General features: G+C 60.5%; 1 protein-coding gene across 6 annotated transcripts in view; it reads right to left on the bottom strand.

Annotated features, from left to right (window-relative positions):
* GRM4 (glutamate metabotropic receptor 4) overlaps positions 1-9,967 on the bottom strand; it is a 114,063-nt gene extending 104,096 nt beyond the window's left edge. For 2 of the 6 annotated variants that reach the window (XM_081520020.1, XM_081520018.1), the window contains exon 1: positions 9,914-9,967. The gene's annotated coding sequence lies outside the window, so the exon portion shown is untranslated. Of the gene's footprint in view, positions 1-8,002; positions 8,255-9,175; positions 9,823-9,887 lie in introns of those variants that run through there. The other 4 variants (XM_081520019.1, XM_081520014.1, XM_081520016.1 and 1 more) reach the window with 3 other exon arrangements.
* Between the last annotated feature and the right edge of the window lie 6,290 nt (positions 9,968-16,257).

A 16,257-nucleotide genomic window follows, 5' to 3' on the forward strand; every position in this document is an offset into this window, starting at 1 on the left:
GGGGAGAGGAGAGAACACCAGCTCTTCCTCATTCTCATTGCTAATCTGGGCTAATTTCCCCAGGGCTTCCTTCCCCGGGCCCAGCCTTCCCTCAGTGCCAGCAATTTCCCTCCCCTCGACTTAGGAGGCCCCAGGGAGACAGGCTGAAAGCGGAGTCAGGGCGGGTCCGAGGGGGGCGACCTCAAGGCCCCCTTCCCTGTGCACCCGTCAAATGAAGACCAGCAGCCACTCTCCCGATCTGTGCCTCGGTCTCCCTGACCATGTGAAGGAGCTTGTGTTTGGGTTGGGAGGCTTCTCTGGAGACCTGGTCCCTCCAAGAAGACTAAGTGGGAGGGCTCAGAGCCACCATACCCCCCAGAGGCTTCCAGGTCTCTGGAAGGGGCAGGGGGGCGTGGGGGGCCCGTGCCCCAGGATCCAGCCTTGGCTCCTGGGCTTCTCCAGTGAGCGCCTTCTGGACGCTCACCTCACATCTCACCCCTCATCCAAATGCTGCCCCCTCCATTAGCTCCTCAGAGGCCAAGAGGACGGCTCGTAATTCTCCTCAGCAGCCTTCTGCCGGTGAAGCGGTCACCCGGAGGGACCAGGTGACTCTCCACTCAAGGCGAGTGAGGACTCAAATCCAGCACTGGTCACGCCGAGAGCGCCTGGGGAGGCCAGCAGGAAGCCGGGACCCAGTGATCTAGGGCTGGGGGTCAGCGCTTTGGGGAGGGCTGAAGAGCTGTTAATGTACAGGTGAGGGGGAGCTACACGTGTGTGGACCCCTCAAGAGCACTCACACCTCTGTGTCAGTAATCTGAGGTCTCTCCCAGGAGGCTCGGAGGAGTGAGGGGTGGTGTGGGGTGCTGGCTGCCAAGGCCGGTTCTAGGCAATTCAGACGAGAAAGAGCAGGAGTCCCGGACCACCCTACAGTCCTACTGCTGCCCTGCTGGAGGCCATGCTTGTCCCCCAGGGAGTCCTCAGTTTCAACATCTGTAAAATGGACAGGCTGGAGAAAGACGCAGTCCAGAGGCCATCCTGGCCCTGTGGGGGCATTTCAGTCATCACCATGAAGGGAGGGAGTCACCTACTAGCCTGCATCTAGGCAGGAACGTGGGCGGGACAGCCCACAATGAAACACGGTCTTGTCCAAACGCCAAGGGTGCCCCACGGAGAAATAACAGCAAAGGACAACACAGCACCGTACGCCAGGCACTGGGCAAGCACTCTGCCTACATCGTCTCAGGTAACACATCCCTTTGAGCAGGTGGGACTTTTATCCCCATTGCAGATGCTGAAGCTGAGGCACCAAGCCTCACGTGGTGACACAGCCCAGAGACACAGAGCTTGTGTAGCATCCAGCCCTGACCGCCCCACCACGCTGGCCTGCCAGAGGGTCTCTCAGTTCTGGCATCCTGGGAGGTCAGGGGTGGTTTTCTTTAATTTCAATAGAGGGATTTGGGGCATAGGGACAGGCAGTGAACGAGGCTGCAGCAGGGCAGATTCAGGCTGCAAGATCCAGTGCACAACATCTTCTGCCGGTCGGGCCTTCTCAGGCTTCCAGATCCTTCATGAGGGATCAACACTGGCTTCTTCTTGAAACCCGAGCACTTCTGGGCTGAGCAGAGCCCAAACATAAGCAAATAGACACACACACACACCCCACAGGCAGGAGAAAGGAGGCACACGCGGAATGGAGGCCTCAGTGAGGAGAAAGGCAAATCCTTGCGAGATGAGAGTTGAGGCCCCAGGCCCGGCGCCCGGCTGGTCAGAAGCCCCAGGCCGCCTGCAGCAGGCCCTCTGTCCCACCAGGCCTGCCTTTTCTGAGCTTTTCCAAGACCCGGCACACCATCGCCTGTCAGCCTGCCCTCCTTCCTTTGATCCTGCATAACAGGCACCAGGGAAAAGTAAAAATACCTGAGTGAAAGGAGCCAGAACAGAGGCCGGGTGGGCGGGGAGCCAGGCTGATCCGCCCTCCCCCCCAGGGCCAGGCGCTTCCCTCCGCAGGGGAGGGGGGAGCCCTCAGACCACCCCCCTAACCAGGTCCAAAACAGCCAGGAAAGCTCACCTCTGGGGCAGCTGGGAGGGTCCTCCCAGGTGAAATCACCAGGATGGGCAGGTGCACCGCCCACCCCCAGGTGAGCCTCCTCTGGGGGCTCAGTCTCACTCCCCCTCCCCAACCGCTGGAGCACCTCCTTCTGTGGCACCTGCTGGATTCTGCAGGGAGGACAGAACCAGGCAGGGAGGGAGGAGGGGCGCAGGGTAAAGCAATAGTTCTCTGGCCAGTGGGCATTTTCCAGAACATTCTCTCCAGTGAAAGGGGCGTGGGGGGTGCTCGGCAGATGGTTGTAGTCTACCCCACTCCAGCCCAGCCACCCCACAACCCGAGGGTCTCTCAGACATCTGAGGAACTGGCCACCCCCACCTCTTCCAGACCTCAGCAAGCAGGACTCCAGGCTTTTCTCCTGCCTAGCCTCAGTCCATCTCCAGCCAGGGCCTGGGCCAGAAAGAACCACAAACCTCAAACCGACAACCAAAGAGCTGCTGCGATTTACTCAACTCCAATTTGGTTTTCACCAAGCTGCTTCTGCTTCTCCCGAAGCAAAAGAAGAAACAGACTTCTCCCAAACATGAAATAAAGGACAGCAGCGCAGGGAAGGGCCCTGCACTTGGCTCCCAGGGGTGGGGAGCATCTTCCTCCCTCCCCGCTCCTCCCCGACACGCTCAGGCTTCTGGTCTGCAGGCCAGCAGACCAGCCCCCAGCGTTGAGTTCGGAGAGCCAGGAGAGCAAGGTCCAGAGAGGGTCCCGCAGGCTCCCCTGGGCCCCCAGTGCCCCCTCTTCACCTTCCTGAACCTCCGGACCTGCGGCGGCCACTCGCTCTCCGATTGCCCCAGTTCCCTCCAGCACCTGCCTGGGCTGTATTCACCTTGATCTCTGCAGTGCCTGGCCCAGCCCAGGTGCCTGGAGAACTCAGGGGCTGTGAATGGATATGTGGGATTGGGTTTGAAGTTTAGATGCCTTGTCACCCACATCTCACATTTCCATGGAAGGAGGGGCTGGGGCAACCGCGAGAGAACCTGAGGCCTCCCCCTCCTTCCTCCACCACCCGCAGCCCCACCTCCAGGGAACCTGAGGCCTCCCCCTCCTTCCTCCACCACCTGCAGCCCCACCTCCAGGGTGTCCGGCCCAAAACACTGCACTGCAGGCCACCTCTGAGGCCCCCCTCTCTCCTGTCTCCCCGGGGAGCTGCAATAGCTGGGCAGAGGTGAGGTTTGCCAGACAGTCTCCTCTCAAATGAACAACGCCTAGACCCAGGGAGCAGGTCATCAGAAGTCCGTTCCACCCCAGCGGCACCAGCAACAAACCTCCACCTGTTTGTGTCCCTGGGAGAGGGGGATGCTCTGTTAGCATCCTCAAACCCCAGCAGCACAACCCTCTCCCCACCTGGACCACATCTGGGGGGACCATGTCATCCTCACCTTGATGTCTCTGCACCCCGGCCTGCACCACGCCTGGCGTCCCCCACCAGGGTGTGGGGACATGAACTGATGATCCCTGGGCCCTGCCCACCCTCCTCTCCCAGGTGATCTATTTCTAGATGAATAGAAAGGGTAGCCCTGCTCGCAGGCACTCGCCCAGCCTGAGCCATGTTCTAAGAGCAAGAAGGAGGCCACAGTGGGGCGGGGGCCCTTTTCCTCCACGATTAATGCCGTAAAACCTCTCTCTGTACGCGGTTATCTGGCACTGATGAGCCTGGGAGCCCGTCTGGGGCCACGTGGACAGCATCACCCTCATCTCTGCATCCCCAGGGCCTGGCTCAAGGCTCAGAACACAGGCAATTCTCCATCAACAACCAAAGGGAGGTCCCTGCCCTGAGCCAGCGTAGCGTCACCCTCACCACTGAGGACCCAGGGCAGGGGGCGGGGGCGGCAGCAGCACTCCAGGTCCACAGAGCGGGCTCAGACCTTGCACTGAATTCTTGCAACTCGCTTATATGATCGGGCGTGAAACATAATCCCTGACCCTTCAGTTACACGACGTGCCATCCGAGTGTGTACTGAGTTCCCGCTGTGTGCCTGACTCTGCTCTGGGAACCGGGGAAATGCTGGGAGTGACAACAGATACAGACTCCTGCCCTGGGAAGCCCACATCCCAGGGGCGGTGCAGGAGAGACAACAGATACATCTACACACAGATGGGGACCAAGGGCTTTGGAAGAGACACAAAGCAGGTGAGAAGAAAGGGGATGGCGGGGCGGGGGCTTTGTGAAGGAAAAGATAGTCAGGGAAGGCTTCTCAGAGGAGGTGGCATTCGAGTGGAGATTAAAAACAGGAAGGGCATGAGTCATGTTTCTGGGAGAAAAGGATCCCACGTAGAGTACAGCAAGTGCAAAGGCCCTGAGGTGGGCATACAATTAGCAATCATTGTTCAAGGAACAGCAAGGAGGTCAGTATGACTGGAGGGCAGTAGGAAGGGAGAGAAGCAGGAGAGGAGGTCGGGGGGCTCCAAGCACAAAACCAAGCAAGGCCTGGTGGGCCACGGTATGGATGCAGGAAGCAGGGCCCACTTTGAGCACAGCAGGCAGGGACTCGGGACACGAGAAACCAGAGGCTCCACGCCAGCCCCCTGCTAAGGCCACAGCGGTTCGCATCAGCTGGAGGGCTAAGCAAGCATATCTCTTTGGCACTGGGGACCACCAGTTCAGCCCAGAATATGCCCAATCTTTTTTAGAAAATATTTTTGGCTATGCTGTGCAGCATGTGGGATCTCAGTTTCCCGACCAGGAATCGAACCTGCACCTCCTGCTTTAAAAATGCAGAGTCTTAACCACTGGACCACCCTGGGAGGCCCCAGAAAATGCCCAGCCTTGGCCGTCCCCCTCTCCCAGGGCAGAGGGGCTAACCACCAGCTCCTGCTGGCTCAGTGTCTCCTACTGCAGTGGCCCCCACCTCCATGCAAGCCCTCAGACCTCTCCTTCCCACCTCAACTCACCCCACCTCCTCTTGCCAGGACCATGCAGCTTTCTAGCCCAGCGCCCAAAGGAGCAAGTGGCTTTGTTTGCAGCTGTTGCTATCGAGGGCTTCCAGCTAAAGCTGTTTCTTCCTCTCTCCTCCTCCTTCCTGTCCCTGCTCCTGAACCCCAGCACTGTCCTGGGAAGCTGGGGCCCACGAGCTTGGTGAGTCCACATCCAACTCCTCCTGCCTTGCACAGCCACGAGCAGAACCACAGTTGTGGGGGAGACTTCCCATCCTAAGCCACCCTGAGGCCGGGCACGAAGAAGGGGCCATGACATCTGAGCAGTGATCACCCGCCAGAAACGTCAGAATCCAGGTCAAGTCCCCAGTCTTTATTTCTATATCCAAATCTAAAAATAACCCAGTAGTGATGAAATGTGTTTACTAGAAGTCACGGCCCAGCCAGGAAGCAGGTCCACAGGCTAGTTTCTGTCCCCCTGAGGGACAAGGTGGCGGCTGGGCGGGTTGAGTGTGGGGGACGGGGCAGGACCCAAACCTCCTGATCCCCACGCGGGTGGCCCAGCCTGGGATGAGCAGCCAGCTGAGTTCTCTGGGGGTGACATCAGAGCCCCCAGGTGGCCGAGGCTTTCTCCAGGAGAAGAGGGAGGCTCCTGCCCGTCAGCCAGGCTAGGCCCAGAATGGCCCGACTGTCATCATAGGCTGGCATTTCCCAGTTACCACAGATAATATCTGCCTTAATTGAATGGGGTCCAGATAATGTCATTATGCACCACATTCCCCAATTTATTTAATATATGTGTGTACACATATATTTATGCCTCGCTGCTGCCATGAGATTGCTCAATGGTGAGCCTGCTAATAAAACATTTCGAAGGGAGTCATCAGCTTTAATTTAAAGGGTGATTTTCACTATTCTTCTGGTGCTCGTTTTTTCCGAAGAAGCCAACAGAAACTCAGACAGGCCTGCGGGCTGGCGGCTGGGGGGTGCGGGCTGCGTCCTTCCCTGAGCAAGTCCCTAAGTTCCTAAGCCTTCCTATAAGGCTCTGGCAGGAAAGAGAGGGGTGGGCTCGAGACAGAAGACCAGAGCTTGACTCCAGGCCTGGTGGGGAGAAGGAAGTGCATTGGGAAAGCAGAGCTGCAGCCCGGGGTTTGGCAGAAGACAGAGGGAAGCCAGAAGCTGCACAGCAGGGAAAGAAGCAGAGTGCCCAGGAGCCAAGGCCAAAAGGCAGTGAGATCTCGAAATTAATTTTTGATAGTCCCCTGCTAACTAGGGCAGAGTGGACCTCCCTGCTCTTTCCAGGAGCCAGCACCAGGCTGGGGGAGCTGGGGGGGGGGGGGGCGGGGGCAGGAGACACTGGAAGCTGGTGCCCTCCGCTCGGGCCCGCTGCCCACCAGGGGAAGCCCCCCGGCCTCCTCCCTCAGGTCAGCCTAGGCCGTTGGCAGCTCCGCCAGCCCCAGCGAGCTGGGCCAGCGCCCAGATGCCAGCGCCCCCACGCCTCCTCCGGGTGGCACAGGCAGCCGCACTCTGCAGGAGTGAGATAACCTTCCAGCCGGCGGCCGGCGGGCCCAGCTGCCCAGGCTGCCAGCGGGGCCTGCCCACTGGAAAATGGGGTGCTAGGCTGAGCAGAGGAGGACAGCCGGGGTGGGCAGATGTCTTGGGGTGGGTGGTAATTAGGGGCTGCTGGCTCCACACTGATCTGGGGAAGAGGATATGTCTAGGGGCTGTAATTATAAAGCTCAGAAGCCTTTATAAAGGCTGGTCCTGGTCCCACCGTTTCCTGCCAGCTGTCCCCCTGCAGCGGGGCGGGTCTGCGTGTGTCCGAGCACCCCATAAGCTGGGCAGAGGACCCCTCAGGAAGCAGGTGGGGGCTGCCCCCTGACCCTCCCGGCCAGCACACTGCTCTCTCACAGGCTTGCTTGCCAAGGCTCCCTCCTGGAGATACCCAGCCTCTGAGAGGAGGAAGCCACACAGAGGAAGGCGAGAGGAGGAGGCAGGTGGGAGTAGAGGCCAAGAGACTAGCACAACCCCTGGCACGCGCCCTCCTCCCCCTTGGCCAGCTCAGGCCCTGTTTTACGGGATGTACTGCAAGCCCCCCTCGAACACCCCATTCACCGCTCTCCTAGAAATCCACCACCGGTAGAGCACTCCAGTGGGTTAAGCACTGCCTTCCTCCTCTGGACTCTTGAAAACCAAATGCCCCTGGGAGGGGAGCCCTAGAAGCGACTCAGACCTCAGAAGAGGAGAACTTTTTGATATTTTTGTCCCTGACAGGGGTGAAGGTGTTGACAGCTACGGGGAGACTGAGGGCTAGAATGACAGAAGTTGGGGGGAGATGAAGGCCGCGGTCACCAAATTCACAGGTGGGTGGGCAGAGGCTCAGAGGCACCATCACCAAAGGTTCCACCCACCCCAAAGCCAGGACTCGAGGCACTGGGAAGGCCCTCCGGGAAGCGGTCCTCCTCCGGCCCAGGGCAGGGGCAGGGACTCTGATCCCTACTCCCCACTGTAGCCTCCTTGCCACTAGCCCCAGGGCCTGCCCAGGAGAGGAAATAAGCCCCTGCCCTGACCGGCGGGTGACCACACCCAGGGGCCTCCAGACTGTTCTGTGGGACTTCTCTGCAACATCAGGAGAGGCCCTAGAAAAGCTCCTGCAAGTCCTCACCTTCTCATGGAAGTTCTCCCCCCACCTCAGGCCCTGAGGCTTTGAAGAGCAGAGGCGCCCACCCAGAGCATGACGCCCAGGACCCCAAGTGGAGCCACGGAGAAAGTGGGGACCAGGGCGTCTCCTAGGGAAGGGGAGGTGGGGACTAGAATATTCCTCACTTCCACCATGAGCTGGCCAAGCGAAGGGAGGCTGTGGGAATGGGGTGCCCTGTATGGAGACCCGTAGGTACAGAGCTGCCCCCCCTCCCCTCCCCGGCAGCCCTCAGCCTGCACCCTCACCCTGGAATGGAGTGGGGAGGAATATGAGGATCACAAATACACACGATCCTCCCTCCACCATCATCGGGCTTTCTGCCAGACTGACAGAGGAGCAGACAGACTCACCAAGGCTCCAACAGACACGTGGCTCGGGGCACCCCGTTAGGCGAGCCCGGCGCAGTCCCGCAAAGCAGCTTTCTCCCGCACCAGGGCAAGGAGGGTGGCCAGAGTGCGGAAAGAAACAAGGAGCCTCCTCAACAAGGGCCGAAAGTCTGAAGGCAGGGGTGTCACTCGCGGCCTGGGGGAGGGGCGCTCCCAGGTTGGGCCTCAGGACTCCCTGCGCCGCCACTGCCGCCCCATTTCAGCACAAACAGCCTCAGACCGCCCCGGTGCGGGGGCGCCTCGCGCTGTCGGGCCTCCACCTCCAGCCCCGCCCCCGCGCGGGGAGGGGACGCCTCCAGCTCCAGGGCGACCGGGAAGCCCGACCCCGGAGGGGACCCCCCAACACACACACACACACTCGGCCCGACCCCGGAAGAGACCCCCCAACACACACACACATTCGGCCCGACCCGGAGGGGACCCCCCCAACACACACACACACACACTCGACCCGACCCCGGAGGGGACCCCCCAACACACACACACACACACACACACACACACACACAACTCGGCCGGCTGCCCGCCGGGCGGTCGCGTAGAAGCAAAGGTTCATCAGTGTCCGAGAGAGGGTCGGTCCCGGGTGTCTGAGAAGCACCTGACCCTGAAGTCCCGGGGCCCTGGGGAGACCCCAGACCCTGGGGTGCCGTCCCATCCCGCCTCCGCCGAGCGCCAGCGGGCACCGGGGGCCGGCCCGCGGGAAGGAGCTCGCACGGCTGGCGCTGCCCTCCCGCCCGGAGACCGCGGGGACCGGGGAACAGAACGGCCCGCGCCCCCGCCGGCCCTGCCTCTCCACAGAGGGGGCGCACTGACGCCACCGTCCCCACCTGAGCGCGGGCTCGACCCCCCAGCCGGGGAAACCCGACACAACCCCAGGCTCAGGGCTACTTTCCCCCGGACCCGCGGAAGAGCCGTTGCCCCGCTCCCCGTCCCTGCCCCGAGGGGAGACCCTCTAACCTGGGTCCCGCGTCCTCCAGCCCCGAGAGCTCCGGTCCACCGGCCCTTCTCTGGGCAGCGCCGAACGCGGGAGCCAGCCAGAGGCCACCTCCCGGAGCCCCGGAGTCCCCGCCGCAGCTCGCGCCCCCGAGGCCGGAGGGCGCAGTCCCCTCCGCCCGTTCCCCGCGGGCCACAACTCACCGCGCGCGGGCGAGCGTTCGGGGGCGCAGGGAGGCGGCGGCTGGAGGCTGGCGGCTTGCGGTGGCCGGAGCCCGGGCCGCGGCGGGCGGCTCTGACGCTGCGAACCGAGCCCGGCGAGGAGCCGCCCGGAGTCCGGGACGCAGAGCGGAGGAGCTGGCGGCCGCCCGGCCCGGGCTGCCTCCGAGCGCGCGGCGGGCGGCTGCTTCTCCGGCGAGAGCGAGCCGGCGAGCTAGGGAGCGGCGGGCAGCTCGGCTCCGTCCGCCGCGGAGCCCGGCGTCCGAGCGCGAGGGAGAGAGGGAGCGGCTCCGGGAGCGGCGTCCGGCCGAGGGCTTCGCGCTGGGAAGGCAGTGGAGCGGGAGCCGAGCCGCGAGCGCCGCCGGCCGAGATGCGGGCGCCCGGCGGCGCCGCGGCAGCCGCACGGCAGCAGGAGAAAAAGGAGAGCGAGCGAGAGAGCGCGCTGGAGAGCGAGCGAGCGAGCGAGCGAGAGAGGGAGCGGGAGACCGGAGAGCAAGGAAGACGCGAGAGGGGCGGGCTCCGGGAGCTCGAGGGCCGAGGGGGCCGCGGCGGCTCAGCCCCGCGCCCACGGCCGCGGCCGCGCTGGGGAAGGCGCGGGCCCGGCCCGCCAAGTTTGCGCGGCAGTGGGGACCGAGTGCGCGGCTTCCGCCGGCCTTTTAAAGAGAGAGCTGCCTGGGGCCCACCCCCGACCGCGCACCTCTCCGCCGCAAGGCTGGGGCTTACCTCGCGCCCTGCCGCCCCTCAGCACCCGCCCCTCCTTCTGCTCCCTCTCCCACCTCGCCCCACTGGCGCCCTCTCCTGGAAGCCCCCTTCTCCCGCCTCCCCCCAGGGGCGGATGTCTGCACCTCGACTCGGAGGACCTGGCAGGGACCCCTCCTGACCCCAAAGGTCGAGGGTCAAGGAACAGAGCCTCCTGACACACTCCCTGAGAAGTACAACAAACACACTGATGCCACGGGGTCACACTGCTCCCCACTCCCACCCCCTGAGAGCATCACTGAGACCCCCCACCTTGGGCCAGCTTCTCAAGCATCTGCACCACACACGTGGCGTGTGCCCCCAAGTGGCATGTTCATTTGCACACCCCACTGCTCCTGGTTTGAGCAAATGACACAGGACGGGAGGGGGCGGGGATTCCATTTGACTCTGGTCACACAGCCTTCAGGGGCGCCTTCCTACTGAGGCCGGCCCCACCCCAGAACTCCACCAGCCTAGGAGAACCCCGTGGCCCACAGCCCACTGGTCTCTGTCCAGCACTGGCCTGCAAAGTGTAACAGGTGGGCCGGCCAGCCGGCAGGAGGGAGCCTGGGGAAGAAGCCCTCAGGCAGGGAGAAGCTGGAGCCCTAGTTCTCCTTCCGCTCCACCCACCCCTCCAACCCCTCGGCCCCGGGTGGTGGGGGGGCTGTGAAAAATGCCAGGAGAAGGCTGGCCTTAGAGACAGGCAGGGGAGGAAGAGCAGGAGGGAGCCTTGCAGCCTCTTAGGATTGCAAGAGCATCTCGTCCCAGACTGCAGAAGTGTCTTCAATTAGAGCTGTGACGTGTGTGACTGTCCTTGTCCCAGGGAGGGTGCTAAGCACAGTGCCGGGGAGCTGGGGGTGCATGCAGAGCGGGGAGCAGCTGACCAGCCTCCTCCCTCCCCGATGTCGGTGCCTCAGTCATTCTGGCTGACCTGCGTGGTGCCACTGGGCTCCAGCGTGCCCAGACCTGGGGGACTCGGTGCCCCCACAGCCCCACCCCTCATTTCCACAGCTGATTTCTTCTTCTAGATCAGGGGAATGTCTGGGAGGGCCTGACTCTGCCCCACGGGTCTGCTCTTTCTCCCTCCCTGCTCCCCATCCAATACCCCTGTGTCTCCCCAAAGACCCACTCAGGCACCCCCTCCTCCAGAATTCCAGACACCACCCGGCCAGAACCACATCTTGCTCACCATGGTTCATCCAGGGCCTGGCACTGTGCCTGGCCCATAGAGAAAGCTCAATGAATGTCTGGTGAATGAATACATGTTGGCAAAGCATGAACTGTCTTTGTAAATCTCGCATGTGATAGCCCTAAATACATGTCTCATTTACCCAGTCAGACTGAAGTCTCTGATGGAAGGGCCAAGATCATGGACTCATTCATGCCTTTTTTTTTGCCCCATTCCCAGTCCCAGAAATACACAGAGAACAGCGCCGCAAGCTGCCCTTGAAGCCTGCACCCATGGCCACATGCACCTCGGCCTGACGCATTTCAGAGGCACAAATGAGCTAAGGCCACCACAGCTTGTACTGTCCGGCAGCTCTGCCCAGCCAAGTGTACACTGCTCTGGGGTTGGAGGAAACTCAAGTCACCCCAGGAGAGGCCACAACCATGGGAACAGCCTGCATGGGTTCCAACCGAGCCCCAGGCGTAGCTGGGTCCTCCTGCCCAGGCTCCCTCAGTTTCCTACCTGTACAACAAGGACCACAATGCTGGCCTCACAGCAGGACTGCTGGGATGCTCTGCACCCAGGGAGGGGTGCTGGGAGGTTCAAGTTCAACCTGCTTTGGGCTTGACACATGACACATCCTGTCTTGAGCCTAAGTCTGCAGAAAAGATGGGAGTTATTTTTCTGATTCCTTTCAAGGTCCACAAAGGCCAGCGCCCAGGCCCTACTGGCAAGGCCATCATGAAGAAAGAATAAAACAGTGGATGCAGGGCACCCAGTCCTGTATTTAGGTGCCCAGAAATGGAAGCCACTGCCATTGTTAACATAGAATATAGTTCTCAATATCCTTTTGTTGAATGAATGAATGAATGAAACTGAACATAAATGGGCCGTGGTTTATTGAGAACCAAAGGAACTCAGTCGGTCTCCCCACCCCCTGGCCCTCAGCGTTGCCTGGACTCCGGTCATAATTATCCCACCCCCAACCCCCCACCAGCTGTGTCGCGGAAGGCTGGGCAGGCTATATTTTTCAGGGGTTAAAAAAAGAAACGCTGTTGGCTGGCAGATGGCTGAGTTTGTGGACTCGTCCAGTTTGAAGTTTCCCAGCCTGAGGCCTAGCGCTCCGGGCAGCTGTCCTGGGCCATCGCAGGCTTCCAGGTCTCCAGCCCCACCGCATGTGGTCAGCCAGCCAGCCCTCACCTGGGACCCCCAGCCTGGTCCAGCGGGGACACCACCTTCATGCTGCCTCATGGCTGACTTGACGTATCATAACTACAGACACACAGAGACACACAGACTCACACACACAAACACACAGACACACCCCTGCCACAAAGTGACACAGACACACAGACAGACCCTCAGACACACATACAGAAACCATCATGCATACCTCTAGGAATGTCATGTGGGATCTCCTTTCTGGAGAAAAAGGAACTACAGAGCCAGGAGAAGGGTGAGTACAAGTGACCTCAAATCGCGTGGCAAGGCCCTGGCCTGGGCCAGCCACGAGGGCGTGAATTCCAAACTGCTCTTCAGCGAGTCATCCCATTCCTCAGAGCTGTGCTCTAACTGGGAGCGGGGCACAGGGCTGAAAGCAGGAGGGCAGGTTCCCCGTGCTAAGGCTATGTGACCTGGGGGAGCTGCCCAACCTCTCTGGGCATTGGTTTCCTCATCAGTGACATGACGCGCTGGGCCACGGTCTCTCTAAGATGCTGGGATTTGGTGTTGGGTCTTATTCTGAAACCTCTAAAGAAAGCTGACCTGACTCACACTGGTGGGGTCCTTGGTGGGGGTGGGGGGCATTCTAATCCACCAGTCCTGCATGCACAGGCCTCCCTAGGGAAGAGGAGACACCATCTCAGCACGAAGGACAGGCAGCTTAGAGGGGAGAGAAAGGGGAAGGTAGTCCTAGAGGAAAGAATCACACAAAGTTCTGCACATTATGCCCTGGAAGTTCTTCCCGAGGTCTGACCTCACTCCCTCCTGCTGCAGCAGACTCGTTCTTCCTGCTCTCACTCTGGCCTCCCAGGCAAGGGAAAACACCTTGACTGCCTTTTCCCACCCACTGGGTTGGCAACTCAAACTCACCAAGCTGCTCTAGGACCTCTCCATTTCAGAAGAATCTTGGGACTTCCCGGGTGATCAGTGGTTAAGACTCTGCCTGCCAATGCAGAGAGTGCACATTTGATCCCTGATCAGGCAACGGAGACCCCACATGCTGTATAGTATGTCCCCCCCCAAAAAAAACTTTTTTAAGAGAACAATTGTCTTGGAAAATCCTGAAGTTTAGAATTTGTTGAAATAGATCAAAGTGAGCTTGAGGGTGCAGGGGTCTGTGGAGAGACTGGCAGGCCTGGAACACCTGAGAAATGATCTCCTGTGGAGTGGACTGAGCCATCACCTCACCCACCGTGTCTGACGGATTTCAATCTTGGTTTCCCCACAACCAGGCCATGAGATGGAGATGTCCCTGCTGGGGGGGCGGGTGTTATTTAAACAATCACTGTGCCCTGGTAGGTCATTTTCAGGATGAAGAGCTGACTGCAAGAGAAGGCCCAGCCCCAGGCTCTGCAGAGAGTCCTGAGTCACCCTGCAGGCTCAACGGGGTTGAGGAGAGCTGGGGTCAGAGGGGAGGCCCTGGGTCAAGTATCTTGGGGTAAGAAATCCCTGCTGTGCCTCCAGGCCAGCCCAGCCCTCCCCCTCTGCCCCACAGAGATACTGAGTCTCAAGGGCATGGGGTACCTGGAAATTCCCCCAGGCCAGGCTCCCGGACAGGCCGGGGAGTGACCACGCCCAACCCTTGAGGCTGGGATGGGTCCAACCTCAGGAATCTTCCCACACCCCCTGGAACTTTCTCAGGTCTTTGACTTGGACTAATGAGCTGGCTAAAGCTAACCCTTTCCACAATTCCAAAATCCCACAGGCTCTGTAAAGCAGTTTGTCCATAAATTTTCAGCATACTCATTTGGCTGCAAAACCTGATGTGAAATTGAGTCATTGTTCCCTCTCTTGCTGCCTTGGTGGGAGAGTCTCTTTTACCTCGGGCACCCGGGCCAGCATATTTGTTTTGGGGGTCCTACCCCAGGCCCCCTGGGGATGTTGCACACTACATCATATTTGTGCCATATTATCTCTCTCAATTCCAAAACCACCCAGCCCCCCGGGACCTATGCAGCTGGAATCATCCCATTTGGACCAAAGACTCTCCAAGGTCCGCAGCACAGCTCTGTCTACACCCTCCCACCCACCACCCCCGACCCGGACATATGGAAAGAGGAAAGAGACCAGAGGGAGCAGAGAGCAGGTTCTGAACACGGTTCTGCTAAACCCCAGCGCAGGGGACCTGACCTGGCAGGTGAGGACTGAGGGGACAGTCAGCCACAGAGAGAGGAGACATGGAAAAGGAAGAGCAGGGGGGTGCTCTGCGGCCGCCCCAAGCTCTTCAGTGCCCGGGAAGGGAGGCCTGGGGCTCAGGGCCCCAGAGGAGGCATCTCTTAGACCCTGAAAGAGGATTAGGCTTTGGAAGGGCTGAGCACCCAGGTTGTGGAGGAATGGGGTACACAGCCTGACTGGGCACCTGACCCTCCATGGGCTGAGCCTGTGCCAAGCATGCAGTGGGTCCCCAGTAAATGTGCACTTGTTAAACGAATGATTGATCCCCGCCCCAGAGAGAAGGACGCTTCCTCCTCCTAGATTTTTTAATCTTTATTTTTTTATTTGTTTGGCCATGCTGGGTCTTAGATGTGGCACGCAGGATCTTCAGTCTTAGCTGTGGCATTCTAGATCTAGCTTCCTGACCGCCCAGTGACCAAACCCAGGCCCCCTGCTTAGGGAGCGTGGAGTCTTAGCCACTGGACCATCGCAGGAGTTCCCTCCTCCTTGATTTTCACTCTCTCCTCCTCCTCCCTCTGCCTCCTTTTTCTTAAGACTCTGGATTTTCCGGCCTCTTTGCCAGGCTGCAATTTAAAACTACTTATCATCCCTCTCGCTCCACGCGTCCTCCGGGGGCTGTCAGCTGTGAGCCCAGTGTCATTAGGATGAATGTCACAGCCAGGATGTCAAAATACAATTAACGTTGAAAAGCCCCTCCCGCCCCGCCCTGGGCCTGTGGCTGGCCTGCACCTCCCCCTGATGGCGGGGCTCTGAGCGTCAGGAGAGCAGCCAGGGGCCAGGGCAGGAGGGGCTGCCACCCAGCAGACCTAGAGAGGAGGCTGGCAGGAAGCGGGGGAGGGAACAGGGCAGGGGGGTGGGGGGCAGGCAGCCCGGAAGGGGGATGCCTCTCCTCCTGGCTGCACCCCTCTCTGCGCCCTGCCTTCCCCACATCCTCCCAATCCCTTCCCTCTAGCCCACCACACCTCCTTGATCATCACACACAGAGCAGCCCCGCCTCAAACACTGTTCCCAGCACCTGTGCTAGAGGGCACGTGTCCTATGACGCGCCCCTCCTTTGAGCCTCTGCTCCCTCCTCCAGCAAATATGGACCATGATGCTGCGGCCACTCGGGGCTCTTCCGGGATGAAAGGAAAGGATGGGGCTGAGAAGAACTTTTCAGGTCTAAGCGATCCCTATGATCGAAGCTTTAGCTTGTCCTCCAAACAGGCCCCAGGTCCTTGGGTTGGGGCAAAGGCCCCACCGCCCAGCTGGCCGACTGACGGCAGGGCTGGGAATCCCTGGCAGGCCCCTCCATCAACCGCCCCCCACAACACACACACACCCCAGCCTCGGCCCTCCTCCTCAGGGACCCCCTGGGCAGCAGGGAAGGAAGGCCCAGCGTTTGCTTCCTAAGGTGGAGTCAGACAGCGAACAGGACAGAAAGCTGGAAAGGACTCCCAGGCCCTTCTGTTAGTGGCGCCTCAAGGAGGGTGGATCCCCAAGCCCTGCTGTCTCCAGGGCTTTCATCCTCACAGCCGGCTGCCCACAGCACCCCTCACGCAGAGTCAGGGCAGCGGGGCTGACCCAGAAAATACTGCATGGCGGCGGGGGGCGGGGGGGAGTCATGGTCAGGTCACTGCCCTGCCCATCCCCACAGCCTCACTTATCCAGGAAAGCTGAGCCACACACTCAGGGGCTCTGCTCCCTCTAAGGCAGCAATAGTTAGCTAGCCACCCCTCACCTTCCTCCACCTCAGCTTGCTCTTGCCTCCTGTACCCACGAAGAC

Source organism: Giraffa tippelskirchi, chromosome 8 (genome assembly GCF_054371585.1).
Source record: "Giraffa tippelskirchi isolate mGirTip1 chromosome 8, T2T-mGirTip1v1.2.pri, whole genome shotgun sequence".
Taxonomy (NCBI): Eukaryota; Metazoa; Chordata; class Mammalia; order Artiodactyla; family Giraffidae; genus Giraffa; species Giraffa tippelskirchi.